The 27,259-nt window shown below is 38.6% G+C and overlaps 1 protein-coding gene across 8 annotated transcripts in view; it reads right to left on the reverse strand.

Moving 5' to 3' along the window:
- Positions 1 to 27,259, reverse strand: part of MAPK10 (mitogen-activated protein kinase 10) — a 189,550-nt gene that overhangs the window by 120,120 nt on the left and 42,171 nt on the right. Inside the window, exons 3-4 of one of the 8 annotated variants that reach the window (XM_074867544.1) lie at positions 5,122 to 5,194; positions 2,712 to 2,868 (exon numbers count right to left, since the gene is read on the reverse strand). The exons of 6 other annotated variants lie outside the window; for them this stretch is intronic. The gene's annotated coding sequence lies outside the window, so the exon portion shown is untranslated. The remainder of the gene's footprint in view (positions 1 to 2,711; positions 2,869 to 5,121; positions 5,195 to 27,259) is intronic. One more of the 8 variants, XM_074867542.1, reaches the window with a different exon arrangement.

Genomic DNA, 27,259 nt, shown 5'->3' on the forward strand with positions numbered 1-27,259 from the left:
CTGAGCACCACACAGCTGCTTGCTCACTCCTTCCCCCTCAGGAATGAGAAGGAAAAAATAAAAGACTCGGAAATCAAGACAAAGAGAGGGAGGGATGACTTGCCTGTTACGGTCACAGGCAAAAGACTGACTCTTTAGGGGAAGAAAAAGAACATCAATTTAATTCAAACACTACCACCACCACCACTTAATTTTCCAATAAGAGTAGGACAGTGAGAAATACAACCACTTCTTAAAAACACCTTCCCTCCACCCGTCCCTTCTTCCCAGGCTCAGCTTTGCTCCTGATTTTTCTCTCCCTCCTCCCCTGCAGCAGCGCAGGGAGCAGGGGATGGGAATTGTGGTCAGCTTGTCAGCTGTTGTCTCTGCTGCTCCTTCCTCCTCAGACTCCTCCTCACACTTTTCCCCTTCTCCAGCATGGGGTCCCTCTCACAGGAGACAGTCCTCCACCAACTTCCTCCTACGTGAGTCCTTCCAATGGGCTGTAGTTCTTCAAAAACTGCTCCAGCGTGGGTCCCTCCCATGTGTCACAGTCCTCCCAGTAACAAACTGCTCCAGTGCAGGCTTCTCACAGAGTCTGGTCTTCTCCGGGCGCAGCCCCCTGCTCCAGCGTGGGGTCCTCCCCGGGCTGCAGGTGGCATCTGCTCCACCGGTGACCTCCATGGGTGCAGGGCACAGCTGGCCCTCTCACCACGGGGTGCAGGAGGGTCTCTGCTCCAGCACACCTCCCCGTCCTCCTCCTTTCTTCCACTGACCTCAGTGTTCACAGAGGTGTCTCACTCACGTCTCCTTCTCACAACTCCCACTCCTCCTTCCAGGTTCCCCTTCTTAAATATCTTATCACAGAGGCGCAGCCACCGTCACTAATTGGCTCGGCCTTGGCCAGAGGCGGGTCAGACTTGGAGCCAGGGGAGCTTCGAGAAGTTGTAGCCCCCTCCCCTGCTACGAAAACCCCCAGCACACACACAAACCCAACACAGTCTCAGAAAGACTATTTTTGTTTTGTATTAAGCACATACATCCTATCAAAAATATAAAAGAAATTACTTCTGTGGAGGCATGGAGCCTGCATGCTTCAGCCTAGATCCTCCCCCCATTAGCCATAAACTGTCAGCCTCACCATTTCAGTGATGCTTGTTGCTTGTTGGTTTGCTGCTGGAGCTGTTAGAGAACCCTGATACTGAGCGATGTTTCACTAGACATGAAGTGAAAAGGGAACAAAGGCTTTTGCTTGTACTAATCTAGACAGAACAGGAACTTCTTACTAAGCACAGGTTCACTCTGTCTTGCATTTTGGGCTGCCATCAACTCTTCTATGACACAGATTCACAGGAAGTTGTGTCAATTCTCTACCTCATGTAGAGGGGTATGAACAGACCTGGATGTTATTATAACAAAGCTGCTTCCAACAAAATTAATTCCTGGTACAGGCTCTGCACCAGTGTTCCCATGCTGATCTGGGAATGATGCCAGGCAGAACAGCTGGAAGAGCATTAACGTCTCCTCTCCAGTATCACCCAAGCATTGCTTAATGGCAGATCATCTTAAAATTACATACTGGGGACCCAAGAATGGAAATGTATCCTTTTTTCCTATATCCCATGCATTCACTCAACATGCAGGCCACAGTTATAGCTTCAGCAGGGCTAGTACTTAGGAATCTAAGTTCACCCAGTCACATTTTATCTCGAAATTTATCAAAGTAAAAAAAAAAAAAACCAAACCCAACAAACCAAGTTAAAACAAGAAAACCACTCACCAAGTGAGAGAAAAAAAAAAAAAAAAGCAGCTACTTAAGATACAAGAATGCTTTGTGATTTTCTGCAGCTGTTCTCAGCATTGCTTAGCAAATGAATTTAACACAGAATGTCATACAGAACTATTTTTAGTCCTTGTTAGTGTTTTAGCACATTATCATGATTAATCATTGTTAGCATATTAATGTACGGGCACTTGAAGATGAACAGTCACATTGTGCTGGGTACTGCTAACTCATCTTTTATATTATCATTTACACTATTATTATATTCTATTTATATTATAATACTGCACATCTGTGCTACATAGAAAAGAGTATTATAAGTGTATTAAGATCTTGATTTTGCAAAAATTTAAGTACAGGCCTAAAGGAAATATCATCGTGTGCAATGTCCTCTAGACCACAGAGATAAACATGTGCATAAGGCTTTGCATAGGATCCACAGCTGCACGGTCATGCTCATGGAAGGGAAGTAATATTGGAGTTAGATTTAGAGGTGAAACTTCACTGTAAGATACACAGCTAAACAGGTCAGGTCTACAGTATACAGCCTACCTCACCCACAAGCTGTCCAGGCTTAGAGCTATCATGCAAAATGTCATATTCATTCAGTGTTTTTTTTAAATGTTCATTGACTGGTCAAATAAAAACCAGCTCTGTCATAACACTCACAGGCATTTTTCATAAATTAAGTCTTTGGTCACAGTCAGTTCTCCCTCACAGGAGACATACTACAAACAACAAACTACAGAACACCTTTAGAACATGTTTCTTTTCCTGTCGTGATTCTCTTCCTATTACTTTGTCTCCATTTTTACAGTATATTCATCACAGTGTAATATAAACATTTCACAAACATGTAACATCTCTTAGTACTTCACTTCTTTTGCAGGGATTTTCCTTTTTATTAAGCTTGTTTTCATCAGTAATTAGGTGGCTCCAGATGCCTTACCAGGGATTGGATAGTCTGACAGTGAAGTTTAACATTTTGTCCAGATGACACACTTGTAATTGTTCTGAGGTCTTCCCGGGGAGAGCTGCAAATCTGGCCACTACTGCTCAACAAATACAGCCTGGTGAAGTTTCACCTCTGTCCCAGTGGAAGACAGCTGTCAAAGGAGTTAAAGATATGCAGGGTTAAGAAAGTCTGGGTCTGAGTCGGGACAGTTAGCTCATCTTCTATTTTACCATGCTCCAATTCAAAATAGCACAGATACCATGAGCAAGGGACAACGAGTGTTCCGTTTTCTCTCAATAAACTAGCTGTTTTCTTTCAAACCCTCTGCAGCCTTTCTAAGGTCAGTACTTTCACCCATTGGTATACTCTGTTGGATTAAAAAAGCCTGGAGGTCACTACAGTGCATTGCGATAGTCAGTTACTGCAATGTCCTGTTCAGCTCCAGGTAGAGAACATTTCTGTAGCTGTGGACCTTTGGGTATAGAGAATAGTCCAAAAGGCAAATAAACAAGCCATACATTATTCCTTAAATGTGCCATTACACAAGAATAAGGAGTCCACATCCTGGATGTTCTTTCTGCACAGTAGTGAAGGCTTACAGGAAAGGGAAAATTCCTTATTTGGAGAAATAAATAAACCTTCTGAGGAAAGGTAAATTAAAACCCCCAAAACATCAGTGTTGAAATACTCAAGAGTAGAATTTTAACCAAAGCAATCAATAAAATCTTATCAACTGCATATCCGTGAGGAAAGAGTACGTTAGAAAGATATATTTTTATCCGCTCTTTAAGAACAATATCGACACTTCAATTTCTACCTGACTCATGAAATTACAATAGCTGTTTACCAGCCTAACTTTTTTTTTGGGGCCTGCCAACTATACATTCAATCTTCCACTTTTGCCTTTCTGTCCTGAACAATTGTAACAAATTTTATAATCTAGAGAATGGGGGAGCGGAGGGCAATGGCAACCAACAGCTCTGCAACTTCTCCCATTAACTTATTCTACAGGCTGCTTAACCTACAGACAACTTGGCAAAATAAGCACTTCAGACCACTATACAGTGTATTTACCTCCATATGCCCTTTGTCTTCTACAAAGCGTTGTACTGTATGCCACATATGATTTACAAACAGCTGTTTGAGGCCTTTAAGACATCCTTAGGTGTCAGTGAAAAACAAGGGAGCATTTGTACATTCAAGAGCCTCCACATCTTTAAAAACAGTATCCACAAGCATGCTCTGCTTTCTACACTGTCATGGAAGAGTAAGCCCATGTCACAAACCACTGTGAAAAGCCAAGAATAGAAGATTAATAACCTTTCCTTTCCTTTTTTCCTTACAAATGCTTTTATGCTTTTCCCACCATTTTGAGTTAAACTCTGGAATTCCTGGTAACAGATATATAGAAAATACTGCTAAAGGAGACACCAGTAAATTATCCAGTCTATATTCCTGCCCAACATCAGGATCAACTGTAATTATTTCTGACAGATATTTTCATAACTTGTTCTTCACCATGGAACATGCCCTTGCAAATTTACTTTTCATTCCGTGGAGTAGTTCCTGTTTGCAAAGAATAATACCTGTAGCATCAGAAGAACAGTGCTCAACAGAATGCTAGGCTTACAAAGATATAAAAGGATTCACAGAAAATTTATATACTCTGGGCCAAATTAACCTCTGGTAGAAAGGTTAAGCAGGGGTATGCCCACCTTCATGATGAACCAGTATATGCCCTCTATAAAACTTTGAGAGTTTTATCTGTTAATGAAGAGCCTGTATGTTTAGTATACTCTTGTGTCAGTTGCTTTACACACGCCAAATATAATTTTAAACAGCCACTGCATTTGAATTACTGTAATCTGATGAAACAGGTCTAATCAACCCGAACAGAAGAGCTCAATGTTTCATTAAAGTCAAGGAGTTTTCTTGTCTGCTTCACAACAAGCAGAGAAACTACAGCCAACAAGACTTGATCTTCTGACCCAAAGCACTTTTCCACCACATTTGCACTGGGTTTAAAAACTCTGAGAGTAAATGCCTTTGCATGGTCATTTACCCCTGGATTTTGAAAGTCTGTCAGACATGGACTATAACCAGTAACTGTTTATGGTTGGTTTGCTTGAAGTGGGAGTGGGGGTGTTGGTTTCGTTTTGTTTTTAAATTACCAGTGTCACTTCAAAAGTAATCATAGTTACTATCAATTTCTGCTCAACATGGGATAGGTGCCTACTCTGAGAGCTCACAGAGCATCTCTGGATGATACAAGAAAACACATGGCAGCTGAAAGAGCACCTTACTGCAGCACATTTCCTTTGTATGGAGATGGCCCTTAACACTCCCCACAGCATTTTCAAGGCCCAGCTTCCATGAAGTGACACTAGCGTTGCTCAGTGCGTACCTCATGAGGGACTGTCAGAAGATTTGGCAATAGAACACCACTGGCTTAGGTTCACCAGAGATGAATCACAGACCTGGAACAAGATGAGTGAAACAACCATTGCACACTGTCGAGCTCAGCAAGGGTGCAAATTCATAGCACTATTTCATATCCACCATATAAGAAACTTAAGGTTTATATTTTAGACCTTACAACAGGATCCAAGCAGGACAGGTTATTTACGTCCTGGGATCATGTGATGTCCTACTTGTAGGAAATCTCCAACACAAGAAGTATTTTATTTTGCAGCTAGTACAAGGGATGTACACGCCAAGCAAACCTCAGCCACAGAGATAATCTTCGCAGCTTTGCACTGCTACTGTTAACTCCTATAATCTTTTTAAGATGATACCACTCTTACTAAACAGATGCAGGCATGCAAAAGAAATCATTATGTCTGTTAACATCTCGTAGACCTTAGGAAAGTCACGCAGGTAGCAATGAAACATGCCACAATGAGCAACAGCTTACAAGACCCTTCTCCTTCCAAGGCAGAATGCTTTCATCAAAAATGTGTCACTGTATTTTGCTACTTAGCAATTTCATTAATTCGGAGACATGTTTCAGAATAATTTCTCTCCCCTTCACTTCTTCGGGGATTTTTTCTTTAAGAGAGATTACTCTCTCTAAACCAGACACTGCCTTTTGAAACATGAAGTTTTATTTTATCACTTGCCTCTGTCTCATTTAAAACATGTATTATCATAATTGTAGCTCCTTTGTCTCTGTATAATCCAAATAATGTCTGAAAGCCTCTCAATAAGAATGCTGGTGCTTCATTTCAAGCAGCAGCTCCTACCTCAAAGATACACTGAGAGTAAAATAAATTCACATTTGTGGGATATTATTCCCACATGACTGCAGAACAACCCAGTCAGTCAGTCAGTCACAGAAGGGTGGATGACAAGTAACCATTCTTCTGTGACAAATGCATCCATTTGTCCTGTAGTAGAACATAGTTTCCCCAAAAGTAACAGCCATATACTACCAGTGAAACAATTTTATTGCATTACAGACAGGACATTAGTTCTCGACTGATTTTATTATTTCAGTGAGTTTACAAATTAAGCCTAATTCATTTAGTAGAATTGCTTCATACTTAAAAATCAGGCAGCATTTGCTGTCAAACTGACATTTGAAAGTGAAGCACTAAGCACATAGTGAAATGTCTGGGATTTTGGGGAGTTGGGGCTTTTTTTGACTTGAATCATTAGAGAAGATCATCAGATCCTTTTCTAGACTAGCCAGCATGTGCTGTTCAATAGTTAATCAATCCTGAAGAACATTCAGCCACGATGTAAAAAAATCTCTATCTTACTGTTAAGCAGGATGCAGTTTATCAGTCCATATGTTGAAAGAGGCGTTGTACAGATGAAATTCACAGCACCAGCAACAATGAATTGGATGTTTAAAAAGCTCATCAAAGCAAGATGGACACCTCCAATTCTCAATCAGAAAGGCCCATTAAACCAATCACGGAAAGACATTTCCATTTCCAAGACCTTTTAGTGGATTCATGCCTAGTCCCGGCTGCATTTCAATGAAGCTAAAAATAAAATGACATGTACACTACATCAGCTCGACAGTAGGAGCACTTCCATGACTGGGAATGGAAAAGACAATTTCTGAAGCAGAACTTCTCAAAGACTTGCAGAGTCAGCAGAGCACAAAGCAGCTGTCACTGTTGACGGGATAGGAACTGAATTTATAAGAAGTCTACTTTGAGTTAGGAGAGGGAAAACGGAGAAAAGGAACATGACCATCGCAAGTCCACAAAATTTACCACAAGTCTTTTCTGGAGAGATTTCAAAGATGTAATGGAAGGCCAATTTTAAAACCAAACACCACCAGTAGAGAAGCAGAGTTTTGTGGTCATTATAAATAATCCTCAGCAACAGAAATGTTTTACTCATTTGCGTAAATCCACAGCATGGTGTAGCCCTTCCAACTTCAGGTGTGTGCTGTTCTCAAAAGGATATGAGCCACTGTCCAATATGACCACCCTTTGCCTATCACCTTTGCTGCTACTGCTGACAACTCTTATCACAAAGTCCAACGGTATCTGTTGCTCTTTTTAAAGTTTCAGATTAAGAATTTTAACTTTCATTTAAAATAATTTTCTCTCCCTCACAGTTGCAGAAAGACAGCAGAGAACACACTCAACAGCCTCAAAAGATGAAAAACAAGAACAAAGATTCTGCATTTTAAAAAAAAAAAAAAGATATCCAATAATTTTTTGAGACTTCAACTTATGATTTATGAGTGCACGGAGAGAAAAATCCACTTTGCAAATGAAAGACAGACCTAGGCATATGGTTATTTAACCAACCTGCAGCTATAAATTCTTGTCTTGAAAAGATTCCTTCCTATAATATCAGTATTTAAAGGAAACTCTACCAGTTATTTCAGTGGAAGGAAAAGCAGTCATTGGTGACTGGTATCAATCACTGCTAGTAAAGGATAAATGAAAAATGAAATTTTTCACTATACAAGAGTTTCTTTATCATGATTGTTAAAGTAAAGGACAGAGTAAGTGAAGAATCCAAACAAAGGCATGCAAGTAGGGTGGGCAACTAATCTGCTGAGAAAGTTACCACCAAAATGAAAGTCTGCAGCATTAATTAAGGGTTAGCTTGGAATAATGCAGAGCCAAAATAGAGACAAAATCTCATCTACACTGCAACCATGAGCTCTGCAGTGCAAATGTTTTTAAAAACATTTAAAAAATGTTTTTATAATATGTTTTTAAATATTTTTAAAACATGTTTTTTAAAAGCAATGTCTATTGCAGCCCTTATGAATTCAAACAAGCAAAGCGTGTGTGCGCGTGCGCACTCTACTGAAATCGGCTTAATCTGAAAAAAATTGCATATGAGAAGGAGGAACTGTAGAGCACTGTCTTATAGGAGAGCATTTTATTTGTCAGAAATTACTCCAGTGTATCAGAGACACTGTGTAACAAGAGATTTCAATGTAATTATTCTTATGTAAATGTGACAAAATGACACAGAACACTGAAAAAGTGCAAAGACCTGCATGAAAAATGTGAGACATATTTTCAATAATAAGAAATCTCATTCCAGTCTCTCTAGACAACTTTTCAGATATTACAAAGTGTTGAACTTCAAGATCTTGTTTACCACACTATTGTCATAACAGTATTATTACAAGAGTATCATATTGTGTATTGTATAATACACCTATTACAATATCAAACCCCAAATAAATAAAAGACAAAGATAAATAATATTTAACAAGAACAATGAAAGTGTTATCAAATTCTGCCTGAATATTGTAAGCAATCAAATTTATGTCCATTAGAATATCCAGAAATACTGTCCTGCAGATGCAGTCTTGTACAAAAGTTTCCACTGCATCATGGTGTTGCCAGGGTTAGGGACCTCACACAATGGCCATGCCTAAACCCTGATACTTGCTGGGATACTTGATGTTGCAACAACTGACTGGAATACAACTTACACGTTCTCTGGTTAATTCTTCTCTCAAATGCTGACCCAAGTCAAGTATCCAAGTATCCAAGTAGCTAATAATGGGAAACCTGGTGATCAGAATTAATGCTAAATATTTAGGCAAGAATTTGAGAATCCTAGAATGGTTTGGGTGGAAAGGGACCTCTAAAGACCATCTAGCCCATTCCCCCTGCTGTGGGCAGGGACATCTTTCATTAGATCAGGTTACTCAAAGCCCCATTCAAGAGTAGGTTCAATGTGAAAGCAGACTACCTTTCACAAAGATAGTTTTAATAATTTGTTGAGTTCATCTTTACATTGTCCTCTTCTATTGAGATTACACAGGAGTTTTCACCAAGATTCTATCAGCTTTCTCTGTACAGTGGGTATTATCCAATCCCTCCTTGAGTGCAAATTCTTAGTGTCTACAGGAACATAAGCTGTATTTCAAACTGCAATGCAGAAAAAGACAAAAGAATCCCTCAATAGCCAGCATATTTCTCATCAGACAAAGCATATGCATGGAAAACAAACCATTAATGTCTTCAGACACTAGACACATATGCAACTGTTACCTGAAGCAAAGTATAGACACACCACTACCTCTGAAAGGACCATAGCTTTTGGCAACATAGAGACAGTAAGTTGAAAAATGTATCCATATTAACCAGAAATTCTCGTTTCTTTACCTACTACGCAATATCAAGTATAAGGAGTTCTGTAGGCAGGCAAAAATAACTATCGTAATTGGCTCAGTAACCTTTCCATAAAGAAATGGATCACAAATGCACTCTTTGCAAATTTATTAAGGTACACAGGAAGAATTCAGTTAACATTTTTCTCAAATTCAGAGGGATAGCTATTTTAATGCCATTCTTGGATTTAGTACAGCTACTTCTCCCTGCATACTGCTCGATCACTCATGCTAGAAATGAATCTACAGCTCTTCCACCTCTACAGTCAAATGAAGCACATCAGATGGCAAGATATTTAAAAACCTCTCTGACAGAGAGCAAGCACGGGGCTTTGTCCTTTACCTCTTTGTACTGTCAGGTATGCACATTCTTGATGCACTTGAGCTCATCAAAAAGTTCAAAACAAAACAAAAAACAAACCCTTCATTAAAATTCTGGCTGCACACTGCCATTGCTGCAATTGTATGTGTCACACAGGAGGACATTGTGAAGTTTAACGACAGATGAATAAGGACATGAGAGCCAACTCCTTTTGAAAAGGCAGGGTTTGATAGCTTGGATCTTTTCTCTGTCTTGTACTGGACCTGGACACTAAATTCAAATGCTTTCAGGTCTCAGGGAAACCCAAACTTGTATCATGAATCCAATGTCTAAAGCCAGGTCTCACACTATCTGTTGCAATATTGAAAGCAAGCCTGAGTTCCAAAACAGGTTTAGCATTCTTGCATTAAATCATTAGTATGTTCAGAGTGCTGTGGCTTCAGCTTAAGTATGTAGAGCACACAAGTTTTGAACAAGCCATCTTGGGCATTGTTAACACAGTAACATGATGATGAGCAACAACAGCTGGGCATAAACACATTTTTGCTGCAGTTCATAGTGAGTACCTGTGTTGGGTTCGTGTGGTGGGGTTTTTGGTAACAGGGGAGGGGGCTACAGTGGTGTCCCCTGTGAGAAGCTTCTCAAAGCTCCTTCAACTCCACATTGGACCTGTCTCTGGCCAAGGATGAGCCAATTAGTGATGGTGGCTGCATCTCTGTGATAAAGTACTTAAAAAGGGGAACCTGAGAGGGGGTTGGGCCTGGTGAGGAGGAGTTATGAGAAGGACACCTATGCAAACACCGAGGTCAGTGGAAGGAAGGAGGAGGAAGGGGAGGAGGTGCACTGAAGCAGAGAGCCCCCCTGTATCCCGTGTTGGGAGGGCAGGGCTCCTCCCCCAACACCCATGGAAGTCACTGGTGAAGCCGATGCCCACCTGCAGCCCATGGAGGACCCCACACCAAAGCAGATGTCTGTGCTCAAAGAAGGCCGGGACTCTGAGGGAAGAAGCATCCCCTGCTGTTGTAGCTTGGTGCTGGGAGGACTGCAGCCCATGGTGGGGACCCATGCTGGAGCAGCCCAGGAATGGCTGCATCCCGTGGGAAGGACTCACACCAGAGAACATTCATGGAGGACTGTCTCCCATGAAAGAGGAGCCACGTGGAACAGGGGAAGAATGTGCGGAGTTTCCCCCACCCACAGTCCCCCCCTAGGTGGAAGAAGCAGCAGGAGTGACTGTAAACCCCATCCCCTGCCCCCTGCACCGCTGTGGGGGAGGAGGGAGAGAAATCGGGAACAAAACTGAGCCAGGGAAGAAGGGAGGGGTGGGGGAAGGTTTTTTTAAGATATGGCAATGCTTCTCACTGTCCCACTCTGTCTGTTAAGTGTTGGTTTTGTTAGCATCTGAATTAAATTGATGTTCTTTTTCTTCCCCTAATGAGTCTGTCTTTTACCCATGAACATAATGGGTGAGTCATCCCTCTCTGTCCTTACCTTGATTCCTGAGCCTTTTGTTTCATCTTCGCCTTCCCAGTCCAGAGCGGGAAGGGGTGAGTGAATGGCTGTGTGGTGCTCAGTTGCCCTCTGGGCTCAAACCACAACAGTTCCCTACTGCTGGGACTCCACCTTTCTCAGCACCCAAGTTAGATAATTTAAACTAATTTAAATTAAGCTGATTTACATTAAACAAAAATTAAATAAAGGAAAGGGTGAGTTCTGTACATCACACAGTCTACCTAAAGCATATAGATACTTCAAAATAATTTGTTTTTTTCCTGAACGTCATGTATAGATAAATAGTTTACGTAACTGATAATTGTGTTAAAAATAGGAAAAGATAAATATTAAGATAGTAACTAGTAAAAATAATAAAAGAAACAAAGAAATGAAAATAGGCAAAGTAAGATCCACAAATAACAAATCTGGAAAATTAAATGATATCTGCAGTGACTAGACACAGGAGAAAATGGGGAAAAAAGACGGATCAGTGTTGTAGTATTTTAGTCTTAGTAAGACCAAAAAGGCTGGCTAGTCAACAGAAATGGACAGTAACGTCGCAACATTACAACATTGCCTAATGAGATAAAATATTTGCCATATGAATCTGTATGGATGCAAATGTATCTGTAAGGCTACATTTATTTTCTATCAAAACAAAAGATACTGTGAACAAAAGCTCCAAGACAACAGAGTCTAATAGAATGAAAGAACTGCAACTAAACATATACAAAGGTAAGCAGTAGAAGTATGAGGCTAGACCCAACTCATCTCAAGATAGCCAAAAGGAATAAGCTCTACAATTACTTCAGGTTTTAATAGAGGCTACAGTTTAACATGCTTAGTAGAGAAAGTACAAAATGGGTCACTGTGAAACTAAATTTTCAAACAAACAAGAGCCAGAAGGTAGTAAATAAAAGGCAAGAAATTAACATCTATAGTCTCAGCCTGGAGAAGACTTACATATATCTTCCGAAAGGCATTCACACTCAGCAAGAACAAGCTAGCAGTGGAACAAAGACAAGATAAATCTTCCTGTACATTCAGATACTGACAGCAATTGTTGACCCCTGCCTTCCCTGAATATCAGTGTCATTTTGTCTTTGGATATTTATTTATATAAAATACAAAATTTCTTAATCTTGTAACAGAGAATCTTTCTATGATTGATATAGGCGGAATCATTTTTTGTGCCAGTTCAGTAACTTCATTTCTGATTATACAACACACTCACAATCTTTAAAAAATGACTGCAGGTCACACTTTGTCTGGTACTGAGTTGGTGTATTCAATAGATACATTTCTACTGATTTCACTGGGCTTTGAATTATTTCATTAAATGGTGTTCTATTTTGCAGTAAAGGCCTCATATTTACAGTGCCAACCTAATATCTTTCAGTTATGTTTTACAGTCCAGATTCAGTGATTAGTCTACAGCATTCTAGTTCCCTGATAGATGTGCTTAAGCACTTTGCGTAACAACTCTAAAAATCAAACTGAAAATTCCTTAGCTGATAAACTGAATTTTAAGCTAAAGCATCCTTATTCACTAGCTCTCTTCTCCCTTCCCATCAGTGTTATGCATGTAAGAAAATTTTGTAATTTTAAGACAAGTTATCGCCACTCTAATATTCTGTAACATCCAAGAGCAACGAGCCACATATTAGTCAAAGCTGCATAATACAAAGCAAATGAAAATAAATTAGAAACTACTAGTTATTAACATCTTAACATAAATCACTGTGACATTACTGACAAAGCTGCAGCACTGGGCCATTGGCCTAGTTAATGACTAGAGGAAAGAACCAATGCCATAGCGGAATGAACAATGTTGTTCAACCCTGGCACTCACAGTTCCTCTTGTGACACAGTGAATAGATGCAGTCTGAGTCCTACTACTGTGGAAGCAGCTGGCGCACTTCTCTGGGCAGCAACAACAAGGGCAAAGCCACTTGGTGAGTCTCCATCCTCCCCTGATTGTATGCTGCTGCCAAAAGCAGGTAGCTAATACTCACGTTTTTATGGTGAACTGTTTGTTATTTGGTAATTTCTTTTTTTTTTTTTAAGCCCTTAACTCTCAAGTCATGTAAAGACCACAGACTCATCTTTCATTAAGTTTGTGTCGCACAATAAAGTCACACACTTTAATGAAGTATATTATATAATCTTATTTATTACATGAGATATATCTTTAACTATATCACAAATAGATATTATGATTTTAATTTATATATACATGCCTTTTCTGCTACCAGGGTTCTAGAGTTTAAAATGCAAAATTAAATGGTACAAAAAGTTTAAAAACATTACTGAGAGCAGATGCTGCACCCACAAGTGTGGAAAAGCACAGCGGCTACGTAGATGAGATTATAAGAAACAGCATCATGTACAGCTGCCTTTGATGTCCCCAAAACAAGACACTAAGTTAGATTCACCAAGTAAGTTTTTCGTTGCTGGACATCTGAAGCAAAGCCCACTCAACATCACTCACCTAGCATCTCCAAAAAAAAAAACCAGCCCCACCACAAACAAACCATATACAAGTCAGATAAAAAGGTCTGCCACTGATGATTTTCAAACTTGCATTTCTAAGCCCCTTTCACAGTCTCAAAGGAATCTTTCTTAAGATTTTTTTAATAACTTGAGAATGTAATAATGTAACTATAAAAGCTGTTGCAGGGCTCAGACTATCAGACATAGTTAAATACTACCTCACCCTCTTGGTGTCAAGATCTGCATGAAGCATAGGTAGAGAAATGTGAATGAACAATAGAGCTCTTGAAGCTCTGTCTCCTCTTCCACCCTTTGAAAAGTTATTTTGCATAAGAAAAGCAGCACAATATCTAAAAACTGAAATATCAAAGTGAAATTACTGGTTCATATTTCATTTTACCTTGGACCATAATCCCAGTCTCCTCTGAGTTCCTTTCACTGTCTGGTTCTCATCATCTCTTGATGTGGTTACTCTTTACCTCTTTGAGGTATGTGGTAACACGTGAATACTGACTGATTCAGGGACTTCTTTTGTAGGTGTGCTGTGACCTTGTACATGCTAAACAAGATTAGATTCTTACTACTTGGAACAATGAGTGAGGCTTCAAGCACAATCAGAAGCAAAGCACTACAGAGCAAGGTTGTATTTCCATGTAGCTGCTCTTTGTTCGAGAGCCTCTCTAAGACAATACCTGACGTGCCTGAGAAATAACAACTCACAATCAAAGTATGTTTGAAAGTTCTCTATATTTTTTCAAGAGAGAAAGAAAAACACCCACCAAAACACAGCTAAGCTACCTGTTTGTCTACTAGATCTGGAGTAGTTTTCAAAAGACTCAAGGTTAAAGTATGTATTATAGACATTAGTAAGAAAATCATACCTGTTACTATACCACACCTTCTAGAAAGTTAAAAAAGCAAGGAAGTGACATAGGACTGCACTGGAGTTCTGTAAAACCGGTGACTCTGCTACAAGATTTGCCTCTTGACACACTCACTGCTCATGCAGCTAGCTCATACTTCCCAAGGGAGAGCCATGTCTGGTGTTAGCTCTTACTAACCGCAACTGCATAGCACATTAGCTCATTAAAACTACATAGGAAACATTAGGGTGGACAGTCGCAGACAAGCTCCATCATGCCCCTGATTCCATTTCCTCATCTAATTCTCATCTGTCTGGGACTTGAGGGCAGGCAAGACACAATGAAATTAGAATTAGTTACCTACCTCACTTTAAACATTACCAAAGGCCCATCACACCACATTCAACTGTGCCACCTGATTACGGCCTCTCAATACATACCAACATAAATCAGATTGGAACATATGAAAGAATGGCCTGAAGGACAAGGCTGCCAACTTGTGATTTTGCAACTCTAAATTGACTTTAGCAACAAGTCCTATGGTAATGATGAGCAGGTGACACACAGTATGATGGCTTGATCAGATCCAAACAGTTCCTTGCTGTATCCCATTCCATTACTTCCCATAAGCCAATTATTTCCTCTGCATAAACTACACTAGCACAGCAATGAGCCCCAAATAATAAATGCTGCTAAGAAATGTGGTAACGCTGAAGTTTCAAGGCTATAATCAGATTGTTTTCTTCAGCCAATAATTTTATTTTAGGTTGCATTCAGTAGGAAGAGGCAGGTCAGTCAGAAATTTAGTTGGTTGACCCAGATACCATGCACCTTAGTTAAACATTAGTCAGTTACTTTTTACATCTTTTTTTCATGGATTTATCTTCCTGGACAAAACTTCATTCATATGTATGCTTGCAGTTGACATATTGAGACAGAGATCGCTATGTATGCAATATTCAATGTGCAGTATTTATAGTATTTTTAGCGTGTTTTTCTACACAGTTTCTAAAGATGCATTTTCACTGGCTTAAAAAAAAATGCTTTTCAGTTCAGAAATCACAGGTTACAGTGACTGAAGAGAGTTCTGTCTCAGTAATTCCAGCTGGCTCCTCCATCAGTACAACATAACATGACAGCTTTCACAATGCATCACCTTCCTTAAACACAAACGTTATCATTCTGAAGTACTGCCAAGATGTTTGGCACAGTTGCCAGTCTGGATTATAAGGAGCAGACCACTACAGCAGTGGCTTGCTCAGAGCAGAATGCTGTTTGGGCAAATACATCTACCCTTCTGCAAAAAATCAAAGACAACAGGTAAAGTAACAGTCACAACCATGGTAGTCATCTACCAATGATACACACAGCAGGTAACCTTCGGTGATAAAACCAGGAGCATCAGCTGTTAATGCTCTAACCTCACTACCACCAGTGCGGTTTAGAGGCTCAGCCTGGTCCTAAGCAATTTTAAGAGAGAGTCAGAAATGAGCTATTGCTGCACACATTCATCACCCACGCTCCCGATGTTATGATTTCTAGGACTGATTATAATGTCCCACTCTATCACCTACAATATATCCAACCTGCCATCTAAAGCTACCTGTGGGTTAACTGGAGTTATTTACTTTTATGAATATTAGCAATAAAATCTGTTATTTGTCTGGATAACTAGCTGTATCTTTCACTGAATTTGTTATTAAGGATACAACACAATACAACAGTTGAACAAGACGTAAGCTATTGCCATGGCACAGCACCACACACTTTCACAGCTTTCAGAGCAAGTACTAAATGCTTCAGCTGGAAAACTCAGTTACTGCTTCATTGCAGCTGAAGGCAGGCGTAGCTTTTTGTGGCAATTGCAGTATGAGCAGTTCTTTGTAGAGCAGTCGCATCCGAAAAGACAGGATCTATGCCCTGGAGAGCTGTTTATCCAAAATGGCAATACATAGCACGATAATAAAGAACAAACATGAAACAGACAATGGCAATGGCAACTAGAAAGCTGAAAATACGTATTGGTTGAATCAACAATGGATCTATACATTTCATTTTTTAATGCTTTATTATCATATAATTATTATTGCTATTAATCACGTTAAGACTCCTATTTTTGCTACAACAATCAAAAGGGCAGGTCAGTGCTTTGCTGAGAAAAAAATGAGGCACCTTTCAGGTGTTGTTTGGGGCTGTCTGGCTTACTCCCATTTCTCCTCACGCCAAAAGCCTGTACAAATTCACTGCCAGAGTTCCCAACTCACTAAACCAAATGGTTTAACAAGCTGAAGGTCGCAATAAGCAAGATTTCCCTAGCTACTGCCTTCATATCAGATACTTTGGTTGATGTGAGCTGCCTGTCAGCCAGAGCTATAGCCTGTAACATCATCACACAGCCTGAAAACACAAATACAGTGAAAGATTAGGTCAACAAGTTGTTAGTGTTCTCATACTGATAAATGTCAAGCTCTCAGTGAACTGGTAGACCAAAAAAAAGTCAAAATAAAAAAATTAAAATCCTTTCTTCCACAAAACAGAGGGGGTAGATAGTTTTGGTGTTTCTTTTCCCAAGAGAATGTCTCTTGAGCATCTACCACCAACAAAGCAAATCTCTCTTCCAAAATTTAATGAAGCAAACAAAAGGGTTCTTTAGAACCCCGTGTCCCCTTCCCCACCTCTCAACCCTGACTGTTTGCCAAACCCTGAGAGAACGTTTGTCTCTATTCCTTTCAAATTTGCTGAATGTGCTAACCTACCGCATCCTACTGGTAACTCTTCATTTTCTCATCACAAGAAATGGATACGCTGCCAGACTACGGAAAGCTTTCTGTGGTTTCCATTTCTTTCCTCTTCCCTCTTGCTAAACAGCACACAATCTCTCCGAACACCAAGCTCCATACCCCATTTGCTTCTGTCACTGCCACACGGTGGTGCCCAGTACAGCCAGTCTGCTCACGACATGCTGCCCAAGAACATGCCTCTTCTCCAGACTTTTTTCTTTATTGTTACAGTGTCACCTGATTTTGAAGGTCACGTAAAAAGAGCACACACATTGGGTATTTCTTTTTAAAGAGCAGCTTTCCTCATGGTATAGGCATGTTTTCCAGAAACGACACCTTTGTGTTGTCTACATCTCCAGCTCCCAAATTATGCATTTCTTTTCTTACAATATTTCTCACTGTGCTTCTATTTTTTGTGTGTTTCTATTAAAGCTAGTGAGATAGCATTTTGTATTTCAAGCATTTTCCCACCCTTTTCTGTGTGCTTCTATGAACTATAGAGGAACTTTTGGCATCATACAGTGTGAACCTGTTCAAAATTACCTATTCTGGACGTGCTGATGTGTCAACAAATTTATATAAACCAGAAAACTTTCTGGAAAATGCCTCTATAATCTTTGGAAGAAAAAGTAATATCCCTTTACTAACTACTGCATGTTTTGGTGTTTTAGATATATGTACTTGAATCTATACCCTTCCCTCTGAAAAAGGTTTTTCTTTTCTTAACTCTGGTTTGTGATCACCTTCTGTTTCCTTGTGTGCTACAGCTTTTCCTAGACTGTTAGCTTTTTTCAGAGCACATAATTTTTGATTATTTCAGCTTGCTGCAGTACAGAAGAGTGAGGAATATCCATTCACATTACAAGTAAACTCCTACCATTCCTATGGGGGTTTTCTTTTTAGTTTTATCTCATCTCCTCTACGACTAGAAACTTCCAGCAACAGCCACACTCAACAAGCACAGATTTGCTCACTGAATTTTAACACCTTTCTGTCCATTGGTGAGCCCCATTGAGATCCCGAGTCCTTCATATATGAAACATAAAACAATTAAGACATTATTTAGTGACTCATTTAAAGATTGTCAGCTTTATCATGCAGATTTTAACTTACTAATTGTTTTAATAACTTCATAGACAATAAAAACCTTAGAGAAAAAATTGTCCATACTGACTCTTCCTATCCAGAGAGACTCAGTATACCCATATCACAGGCTTTTTTCCAAGAATTCATTTTTATGAAGCAGCATTATTTTTTACCAGCAATCTAGACAGAGAGCCAATTGCACCTTTGTCCTTTGAGCTTATATTTACCTTCCGTTGTTCCTACCACAAACTCTACAGCAAAGAGTAGTCACAAGCGTGCAGTTGTCACTATAGGATTGTCAAAAGCAGTGAAAGCACAATTCTGTACAAGTAGAAAAAAGGAACTTCTTTCAGTGAACTGTTTGTCCTTCAACTTTAATAGAATCTGGGCACTGAATTGAAAGATGTCCTTAACATCTGAAGTTTAAGAACAGAGACTATAGTAAAAAATCTGAGTCATCAAGCAAGGAAATTCTCACTGATTTCAGTGTGACTATTAGAAGCAAGAAACTATCAAAGTAAGAAGAAGCTGTAACTTGCTCCAGAAAAAGTGAATTCTTTTCTGCTCCCTGCCCCAGGTTATCAAAACCACTTTGAAAACCCTGAGACGCTGCCAAATATTTTGTGAATGGCAGCTGCCAAAAAAAAATCACTAAAAACTGAAAACACAAAGGGAAACCTTCCAGAAATTATTTAATGACATGGAATTATAGCTACAATCACCTCCTTTCTCTGGGATGCACAACAAATCAAGCCCTTCTTTGTGTCTGCTTTCTGGGATAGGAGTTCATTGGAGCAGAAATTCCCTTTATATTTGTGTCTTGTGCAGCACAGATAATGTTGCTCGTATTCTGCAAATACAGCACTGCAGCAGAATATCAGCACTAAGCAGCTGATCATCGAAGTGACTTTATAAACTTAAAACTTTGTTTCTAGAACATGGATGTTCTTGGGACATTTTTCGGTGCCTTAAGCCAATAAAAAACCTTCTGTAGGCTTAAATAAATATGAAAGGGATAATACTGACTGTTATTTCACTTTTCAAACTACAGTTTGTTATATCAGGCCAAGGAACTTCACATTTTAACCCAAACAACATGGGAGGAAGCGTACTTTGTTATCTCTTCTTGTTTAGGGGAGAAAATACATCTAGGATAGACAAGCTTTTTCTTGGCCCTCTTCTCAATGCTTGCGAATGTTAGGACAAGCTCAATGCTAGTCAATCTGTTCCTTCACTCTTTTACAATATTATGTGAAGCTATTAGAAAGCAATCTAATTAGGAGAAAAATAAAAAGAGTAAGTCAATCACCTTTCTGCACGCATCATGCACGTTAGAGAAACGATGGGTTTTGCTAGCATGCCAAACCCATGTATGACCCCAGACTGCATTCATGACATTAATCTTTCAGGTTCCCTAAGGTGAAAAAAGAATACTTGGTATGAAAAACATCATCAGGAAGGCGGAGGTTTTAATATATTTGCCTATAATGGCCCTTCTACTATGATTGTAATTTAATGAAGGTGAGGATAGTATAGGGGGATAATTCCCTTGCAAAACAAAATGCCAAAGACCCTGTTTTACACAAATTTACCAGTTTCATAAGAGGGTTGGACAATTTTTTACATGATATATTGTTTTAAATTAGATGAACCCTACTGGTGTCATAATCTGTTAGTTAATATTGGAAGTGGCCTGAAGGCCCCATAACAAATGTAACCTTCAAAATGGCACTCAAACAGTCTAAATGCACATCAAACCAACTGAAATGGTCATAATTTAGTAACCCCTTAAAGCTGAGCTCCACTTGACACAGAACAAATTACTACTTTGAGCCTTGGGACATATTCTCAAACATGGACTTTTGGGCTTCCTCCTTCTTTGAGATTGTTATTACCCATCAGTCAAAGCATGTAATAAGTCATGGTTTAGGGAATGGAACGTGAACTACAGATACTCTTGCTCCAGAAACCAGACCACAGATGCAACACACAAATATATTTTGCTATTTTTGTATATTATACTCTGGTCTACAAAAGCCCAGTGTGAGTTTATCAGCGTCCCATATCAGGTACTCAGATATATTATTGTAGCACAATTATTGGACAGACAACAGTGAATTGCAGAAAACTGTAGGATGACCACAGAAAGAATTTTCCATAGCAGTAAAGCAGTATGATCCATTGAGAAGAAATATCTGTGAAAAGCCATAACAAGGGAGTAGGGATGGAAGAAGAGGGACATTATCTTGCAGCATATTACAATGGAAACTGTCTGATCATCCTAATATGTGTATATATTAAAACCCATGTCAAACGTCCAAAATGTAGAATAAATGAGAAAAGCACAAACAGAGAGTCTTCCTTCAAAAAAAATTTTTTTTTCTTCTTGTTGTTCAGTGTGCTTACACATAGTTGGAGTTGAAATATTAAAAATGAAATGGCAATATATTTTCCTTTTCTCAGACTACAGCCCATCTTGTAATCACCTTTTGATGGGTCTTGGTGGTTGTTTTAAAGAATTAATTGGTCTGACTTTACTACAGGCTATGTTCCTGTAGCAGAGCCTCCTCATGCAACTGTTCCTTCTTCCTGACATTCTCCCTACATTCTCTTAAGTCCATTAGAAATGTGGGCAGATATACTTTCTTGATGACATTTCTACTTGTACTGAAAACTTGAAAGCTTGTCAACCTGTCTCCTAGATCCACATTATGATATCTGATCATGTCCCTAATGATTCCATCTTTATTGTAATGAGTTTACAGGAGTTGTTGGTTCTTTCTCTTTAATTGAATTCCGTAAATGATCTTTCATACTCAAACAACAGAGAGTCATAATACAGTTATTAAGGTGTTTTTTCACTGGGGTTAAAGCACAAGGATGTTTTCAATGTATCAAAAAATAAATTGCTTGTTAGTTAACAGGAATATAAGCAGAAATTGACTGGTTTTCAAGGTATTGAAGGAATGCAAAGGATACTACTTATTTTCAGAATGTCCTTTCAAAATGGTGCTTTCATTATTTCAGTGGTTGTCCTAAGATTTCAAGTTCTAGTCTCAAAAAAAAAAAAAAAAAGTTCTTCATACAAGGACATGTTATTCACCACTGTAAACAAAAATAAAACTCTGTTTCTACTTCTCTGCCACTTTACCACTGTTCTTCCTTTCCTATTTCTCATTTTTTATCATATTTCTGTCCCAAGGAAATCTCCACTGCCCCAAAATATGGAATCTTACTAAACAGTGGTCAGCATTTTAAGGACTGACTTAAGTTCACACAAAACGAGTTTATATATCTCACATTTCAGCAAAAGCTGACCAAAGGAAATTTGGGTGTTAAGTTCAGGCCTGAACTTTGGTGTAGACAGAATAAGCAACTACTTACAACATCATGGTTCCGGGCACAGCACACGCTCGTTGACAACTCTGCCTAATACATTTGTACACAAGCCCTAAAGAGACAGATTTCCCATTGCTACTTGATAAAAGTTAGCATATATGGAGTTGGAGCTACTATAGAAGCAATTTCTGTAGTCCCTGCTCTCTATGCTCCCCTTCCTCAACACTCCATCAGCTGCAAGGACAGCAAACCTGGCTTTGCAGAGATCTTGTCCCATCAGCCATGTCCCATACCTCATAATTCTAGTGACAAAGTTTATGCTGATAACACACCTTCAGCTACCTTTGACTGAATATTTTGAGTGACTCAACTTTGAGACATTTGTTAGATCTCCTTCCACATGTATCAACAAGATGAATGTTTCTTGCATCCTCTCCTACTGAGTCCTATGGAGGCAAGGCAGACTGTAGCAGGGTTCCCCACTGAAGCTAGTACCTGTAGTTTTCTAATAAAGTTTGAATGCTATTTTGGTAGTGTCTTTTCTGAAGCTCAGACCCTGCACTCACTAAACCAAAACATTTTAACAGTTTAAGGCAACTACCTCGCTGAATATGAAAGGAAACGTTTTGAATGAAACTGTTTCAACCTCTGATCATACACTGCAAAATTTTCTGGTGTTTTCCAAAAAGACTGAACATATCTAGAGTAACAGAATCCTTGAGACATGATAATGTAATTATTACACCATAGTACTTTAAGTATTAAAAACAATGAGAACATGTAATATATTTGATAATGTTTCTAAAATACTAGAATCTGATTTTAGAATTCTAAAATCAGATTCTAGTATTTTAGAAACCTTATTTTTTAGAATTCTAAAATCAGAATACCAGACGTTATGTAGAAACACATGCAACAAACAACTTGGCAATGCTGGCACAAGTTATATTTACCTTCTACTTGCAAAAAGACCATTACCTATTCCAGCCATTTCTGTTTCTATAGCAAACATTCACGCTACTACTACTACAAGAAATTCTACCCTTCTCTCTCTGTTTCCTAATAAGAAACGATCCAAGGTACCTATTACATGCATATATTAGTATGCCTATAATATAATGCCCAGAAAAGAAAATGTACCTCCTATTCCAAAGATTCTTTTCTTTGTCTGCATTGTCCTGATTCAGCAGAATAATTTAAACTTCAAAGATAACAGTTATTACATTAATTTTCATGGCATTTCTTACATGCTTAGGAACTTGCTAGAGTGCACTGTTCAAGGACAGTGGTACACTAAAACCAGAGCAACAGTCCATTCCTGACCTGAAATTACTCACTTTGTATGGAGATTTAATTTTACAATTAGTTAAACTGTAACGGCATAAGGCACATTATAGGAGAGAAGATTCACTGAATAATCTGAGAAAGTAACTGAATTTGACAGACTGGTGTGATTTCAGAATGCGGTCCTGTCATTTTGCAACTATCTAGAGCAACTTCACTGAAAACAATTAATCTGTGTGGTAAAATTACAGGCACAGCACACCCTAGCTAGTAGAGTCCAGCCTGTATTCTTTGTGTGGCACCTTGTCAATCTTTATGTGGAAAGCTATGGTTTACTTGCAGTAATGATGCCTCTGTGACCATCTTGTTTATTTTACTAATTGCTCTTCCTTTTGGGAGTGATTTCTTAACATCCAGTGAGAACTTTCTTCCTCCTTTAGCTTCAGGCCATACTTCTTTCCATAGAATCAACACAAACATTTGCAAAAGCAAATGGAGAGCAAACATCCCAGGCTGGTCTTGTTTCTTTATTCTTCTGTTTGTTTTCTGTACAATAGATAGCATTACTTTGCTGGTACAACACAGAAAGCCTCATTTGGAAGGGCCGTAGGCAATCACGGTGTGGCTGTCTTTAAAATATCATCAGCTGTTCTACGGGGAAAAAAAACATATGAATAATATTCATATCTAACAGAACACTGCCTATCTGATTGTTATCCGGGATAAATCAGCCTATCTATATGAAAACTTTTAACCAGTCAACTGCCAAAAAGTTTTTATTACAATACTTGTAGTCTTCCTCCTTCTGCTATTGACAATATCCAAATGCCTATTCTCAGTAATAAATACAAAACCACCATCCATGGAATTTTGGAATTGCACACAAGTCACTTTTAAGTGGTATTTTCAGTTTTTACACACTACAGCAAACCAATTCTAAATCAAAGCTGATGATAACAGTAGATACGAATGTGTTTATTTGACTAATATATGGTATCTTTGTATTGCCAGGATGCCATAATGCAAGCAGACCATAGCCTTAATCTGGATAAAGAAAGATTAAGCCATTGCAAATATAGGGAAATCTTGAAATAAAAGGACAGCTTATAGATGAATGGCATGTTAAAATCTACAGTAAATTAATCCCAATTTATCTTAGTAAGCTGCCCCACAAATTCCACTGTATTAAAGAAACTGAGAAGCACCGATAGTGAAATAAAACAAAATTAATACAGACACTAAGCTATTTCCCATTTCATCTTCTTATGTGACAATGGGCATTATCCTGTAGAATATTATTTTTAAAACATTAACTAAGGTAGAAACAAGCTTCATCCAGAACTGAGAAAGGAGAGATAGAAATTATTTCTCACTATAGGAACGTATTAATAAACAGAAGTCAGATGAGGTGGATCTGTCATGTACAATATGTGTGTTGTACCATGTTAAGGAAAACAGGAATGGGACTTCAAAAAACAATCTTCAATCACTTCTTATGTGTGAAATACAGTCTATGACAAAGACCTTCTACAAACAGATGCATTTTGAAAAGATGATATATTGGTGGAAATAAAGTGCAGTAGGACAAACAGTTTGAAATATAAATGACCCAACCAGTACCTTTTTTTAACAGAATTCAACATGTTCAGAGATTAAATGATCCAACAATCCAGGAGATTGCTTTTCCCTGCACATGCAATGTAAAAATTGTAGTTATCTGGGAGTACCCAGATTATTGTTGTAATTATTGTTGTACGTTCATTTCTCAACAAGGGTATTCTACTCACAGTAAACGAGGCTGGAAATATCAACCATAAATCACAATATCCACATGGATATTGGGAACAGTCAGATAAAATAGTCAAAATAAAATGCAATAAGCCATACCCTATTACAGGAAACACACAGAGAAAATGGCACAGGATAGTTATCTGCTCACTGTGCTGGCTGACATTGATGCTGTCCTGTGTCTAACTGCTCAACTCTTCCAAGGCTGAGGGGTTTTACAACACCTCAGATTTCAGGCAACAATACCATCTGTGTTCTTACCACCATATTTCTGATGGTATGAAAAAGGATACAATTCACAGGGGACAGCTAATTTCACAGTAATTCTCTTCAGCACACCATTCAAACATCCTATGTCAAGCTCTGACTACATGAACTGTTTGTGAGAGCAGAAATCTAGGACTAGTAGAAAGTTCACAAATCCAGTGCACAATCAGCTCCTCAGAAAATCTGCTCAGAAGTATTCTTTCATTAGGAACTCGAAAGTGAGAAGTACTCCAAATCAGTGGAATCCTACAGAATCTTGTTCTAATTTCTGCATCTCTGTTTTAAAGGTAATTTTCTATATGTCTCATTAAATTGCTGTGAGGCTTCCTAAACACCTGTATGCAACTAGTGCCATTTACAGATGATAGGAAAAAGAAAAATTATTTGACCTAAAAAAAAAAAATAATATAGAAGTGCTTTAACCATTGTGTATAAAGGTAGAAAATAAAGATCCTCCTTCTTTCCCTTTTTTCCTCACCCAATGACCCAGTGACCTGAATCTGATGGAAAAAAACCTGGACTATAACAAAAGCCAGAAAGATCCAGGGCTAATTCTTTTCTCATTTCCTCAAAGACTAACTTGATAAAGTCTTAGCTTTCATCACAGTAAATAAGGCCAGATATACAAAGGTATAAAAGAAACCAGAATACAGACTGTGTGTCTTTTCACTATCACAATTGTGCAGTGAAGTAGCCAATGTTATCAAGAAAGTTTAACAGAAACAGAAAAGTATCTAACATCAATACAAAAGATTACATCATAACATTTTATGCCCATTTATTGCTAAGGACTTCATAAAACTGCCATCTTACTCATCTGTATTTTACAAACTGAAAATATGGGAAAATAATCTAAAGTACGAAATACCTTGGGCAACTAAATGAACACCATCTCAGTTTCTTGTACAAAAAAAAGTAAAAATCACACTTTATCACCCTCCTCTTCAAAGCCTTCTACACATGCCCAAATCCCATCAAAGAGTTAAAAAAGGAAGGATCTCATATGCCACAGCAAAACCAGAGCCCTGTTCACACTGTTCTTTACATTTCCTAAATCAAGAGCACTTCTTTCTGAAGCCCACATTATTCTCCAATATCTAGCATGTATACCAGCTATACGTATACTACATAAATTTATCTAGTCATACTCATTGAACGTATGTGGTGCTTTGAAGATGGAAGTCTACATAAAACTAGCCTTTTCATTTGGAACAAAAGCAACATTTCTTGCCTCTTCTCCTGTCCCTCACAGTGAGCTGTAACTTTGCTCAACTTTACTGCAAAACAGCCAGTGTTCTCATTTCTCACAGAATGTGTTTCACAAGAAATTACTTCTATTTACTCATTCATCTATCAGCAGACTGTAATTTCACCTTGTTATAAAGAGTGAACCCTAGGAATTCCATATGCAGTATAGGCATGTCCCTAGTATTACTGTTTTTAAACTAATGTTAAACATAATCCTAATTTAAGGAGCAACAGCTGCTCAGTTTTGGGTGCCTTTTGAGGTGGGATGGGGGAGGGGAAGCAATCACAGTTAATGTTTCATATTCCAATTCTAAACAGCAGGTGTTCAGATGAAAGCTCTGGGATTTCAGTTTGAAATTAACTCTGAACATTTTCCAGTGACAGTGCAACTGTTGCTGATCATTTTAATGGTATGGCAAGTCTTCTCATATCGATAACCACCTATCCTCAACATAATATGGATGATTTTCTTCAGCTTAGACCCTGAACTATCTAAACTTCTGATTAAACTTGTGGTTCTGATCTATGACAAGGGACTGAGCAGTCTGATTAGGTTTCAGTTCAGCAGGCCATTTTACATGCTGAAATTATTTCAAACAGAAGTGAAAGGTTGGTTCTGCTTCATATAGCAGATGTTTTTCATGCACAATAACACCACAAGTTGAAACACCACCAAAGTTCTCTCCACTCAGAAAAATGTGAGTGTTCCTTCAGGGCATGTGGAGAGCCTCAGTATCTCATATTGCATCAGTGTTGCAATGCTCAGCAAACAAATAAAAAACGCTTGCTAATACAGGTTTCTGAGATGTGAATCTATCGTCAAACCACAACAGAACGCATAGCCCAGCATGCTCTGGACCCTGAGGATTCCAATCCTTTCATGCACTATCCTTTGCAAAAAATTATTAAGTATGGAGTTTACAGAACTATGCAGGGAATAGTTTTGAGCTTACAGATCATCAGAAGAATCA

Source organism: Strix uralensis, chromosome 4, assembly GCF_047716275.1.
Source record: "Strix uralensis isolate ZFMK-TIS-50842 chromosome 4, bStrUra1, whole genome shotgun sequence".
NCBI lineage: Eukaryota > Metazoa > Chordata > Aves > Strigiformes > Strigidae > Strix > Strix uralensis.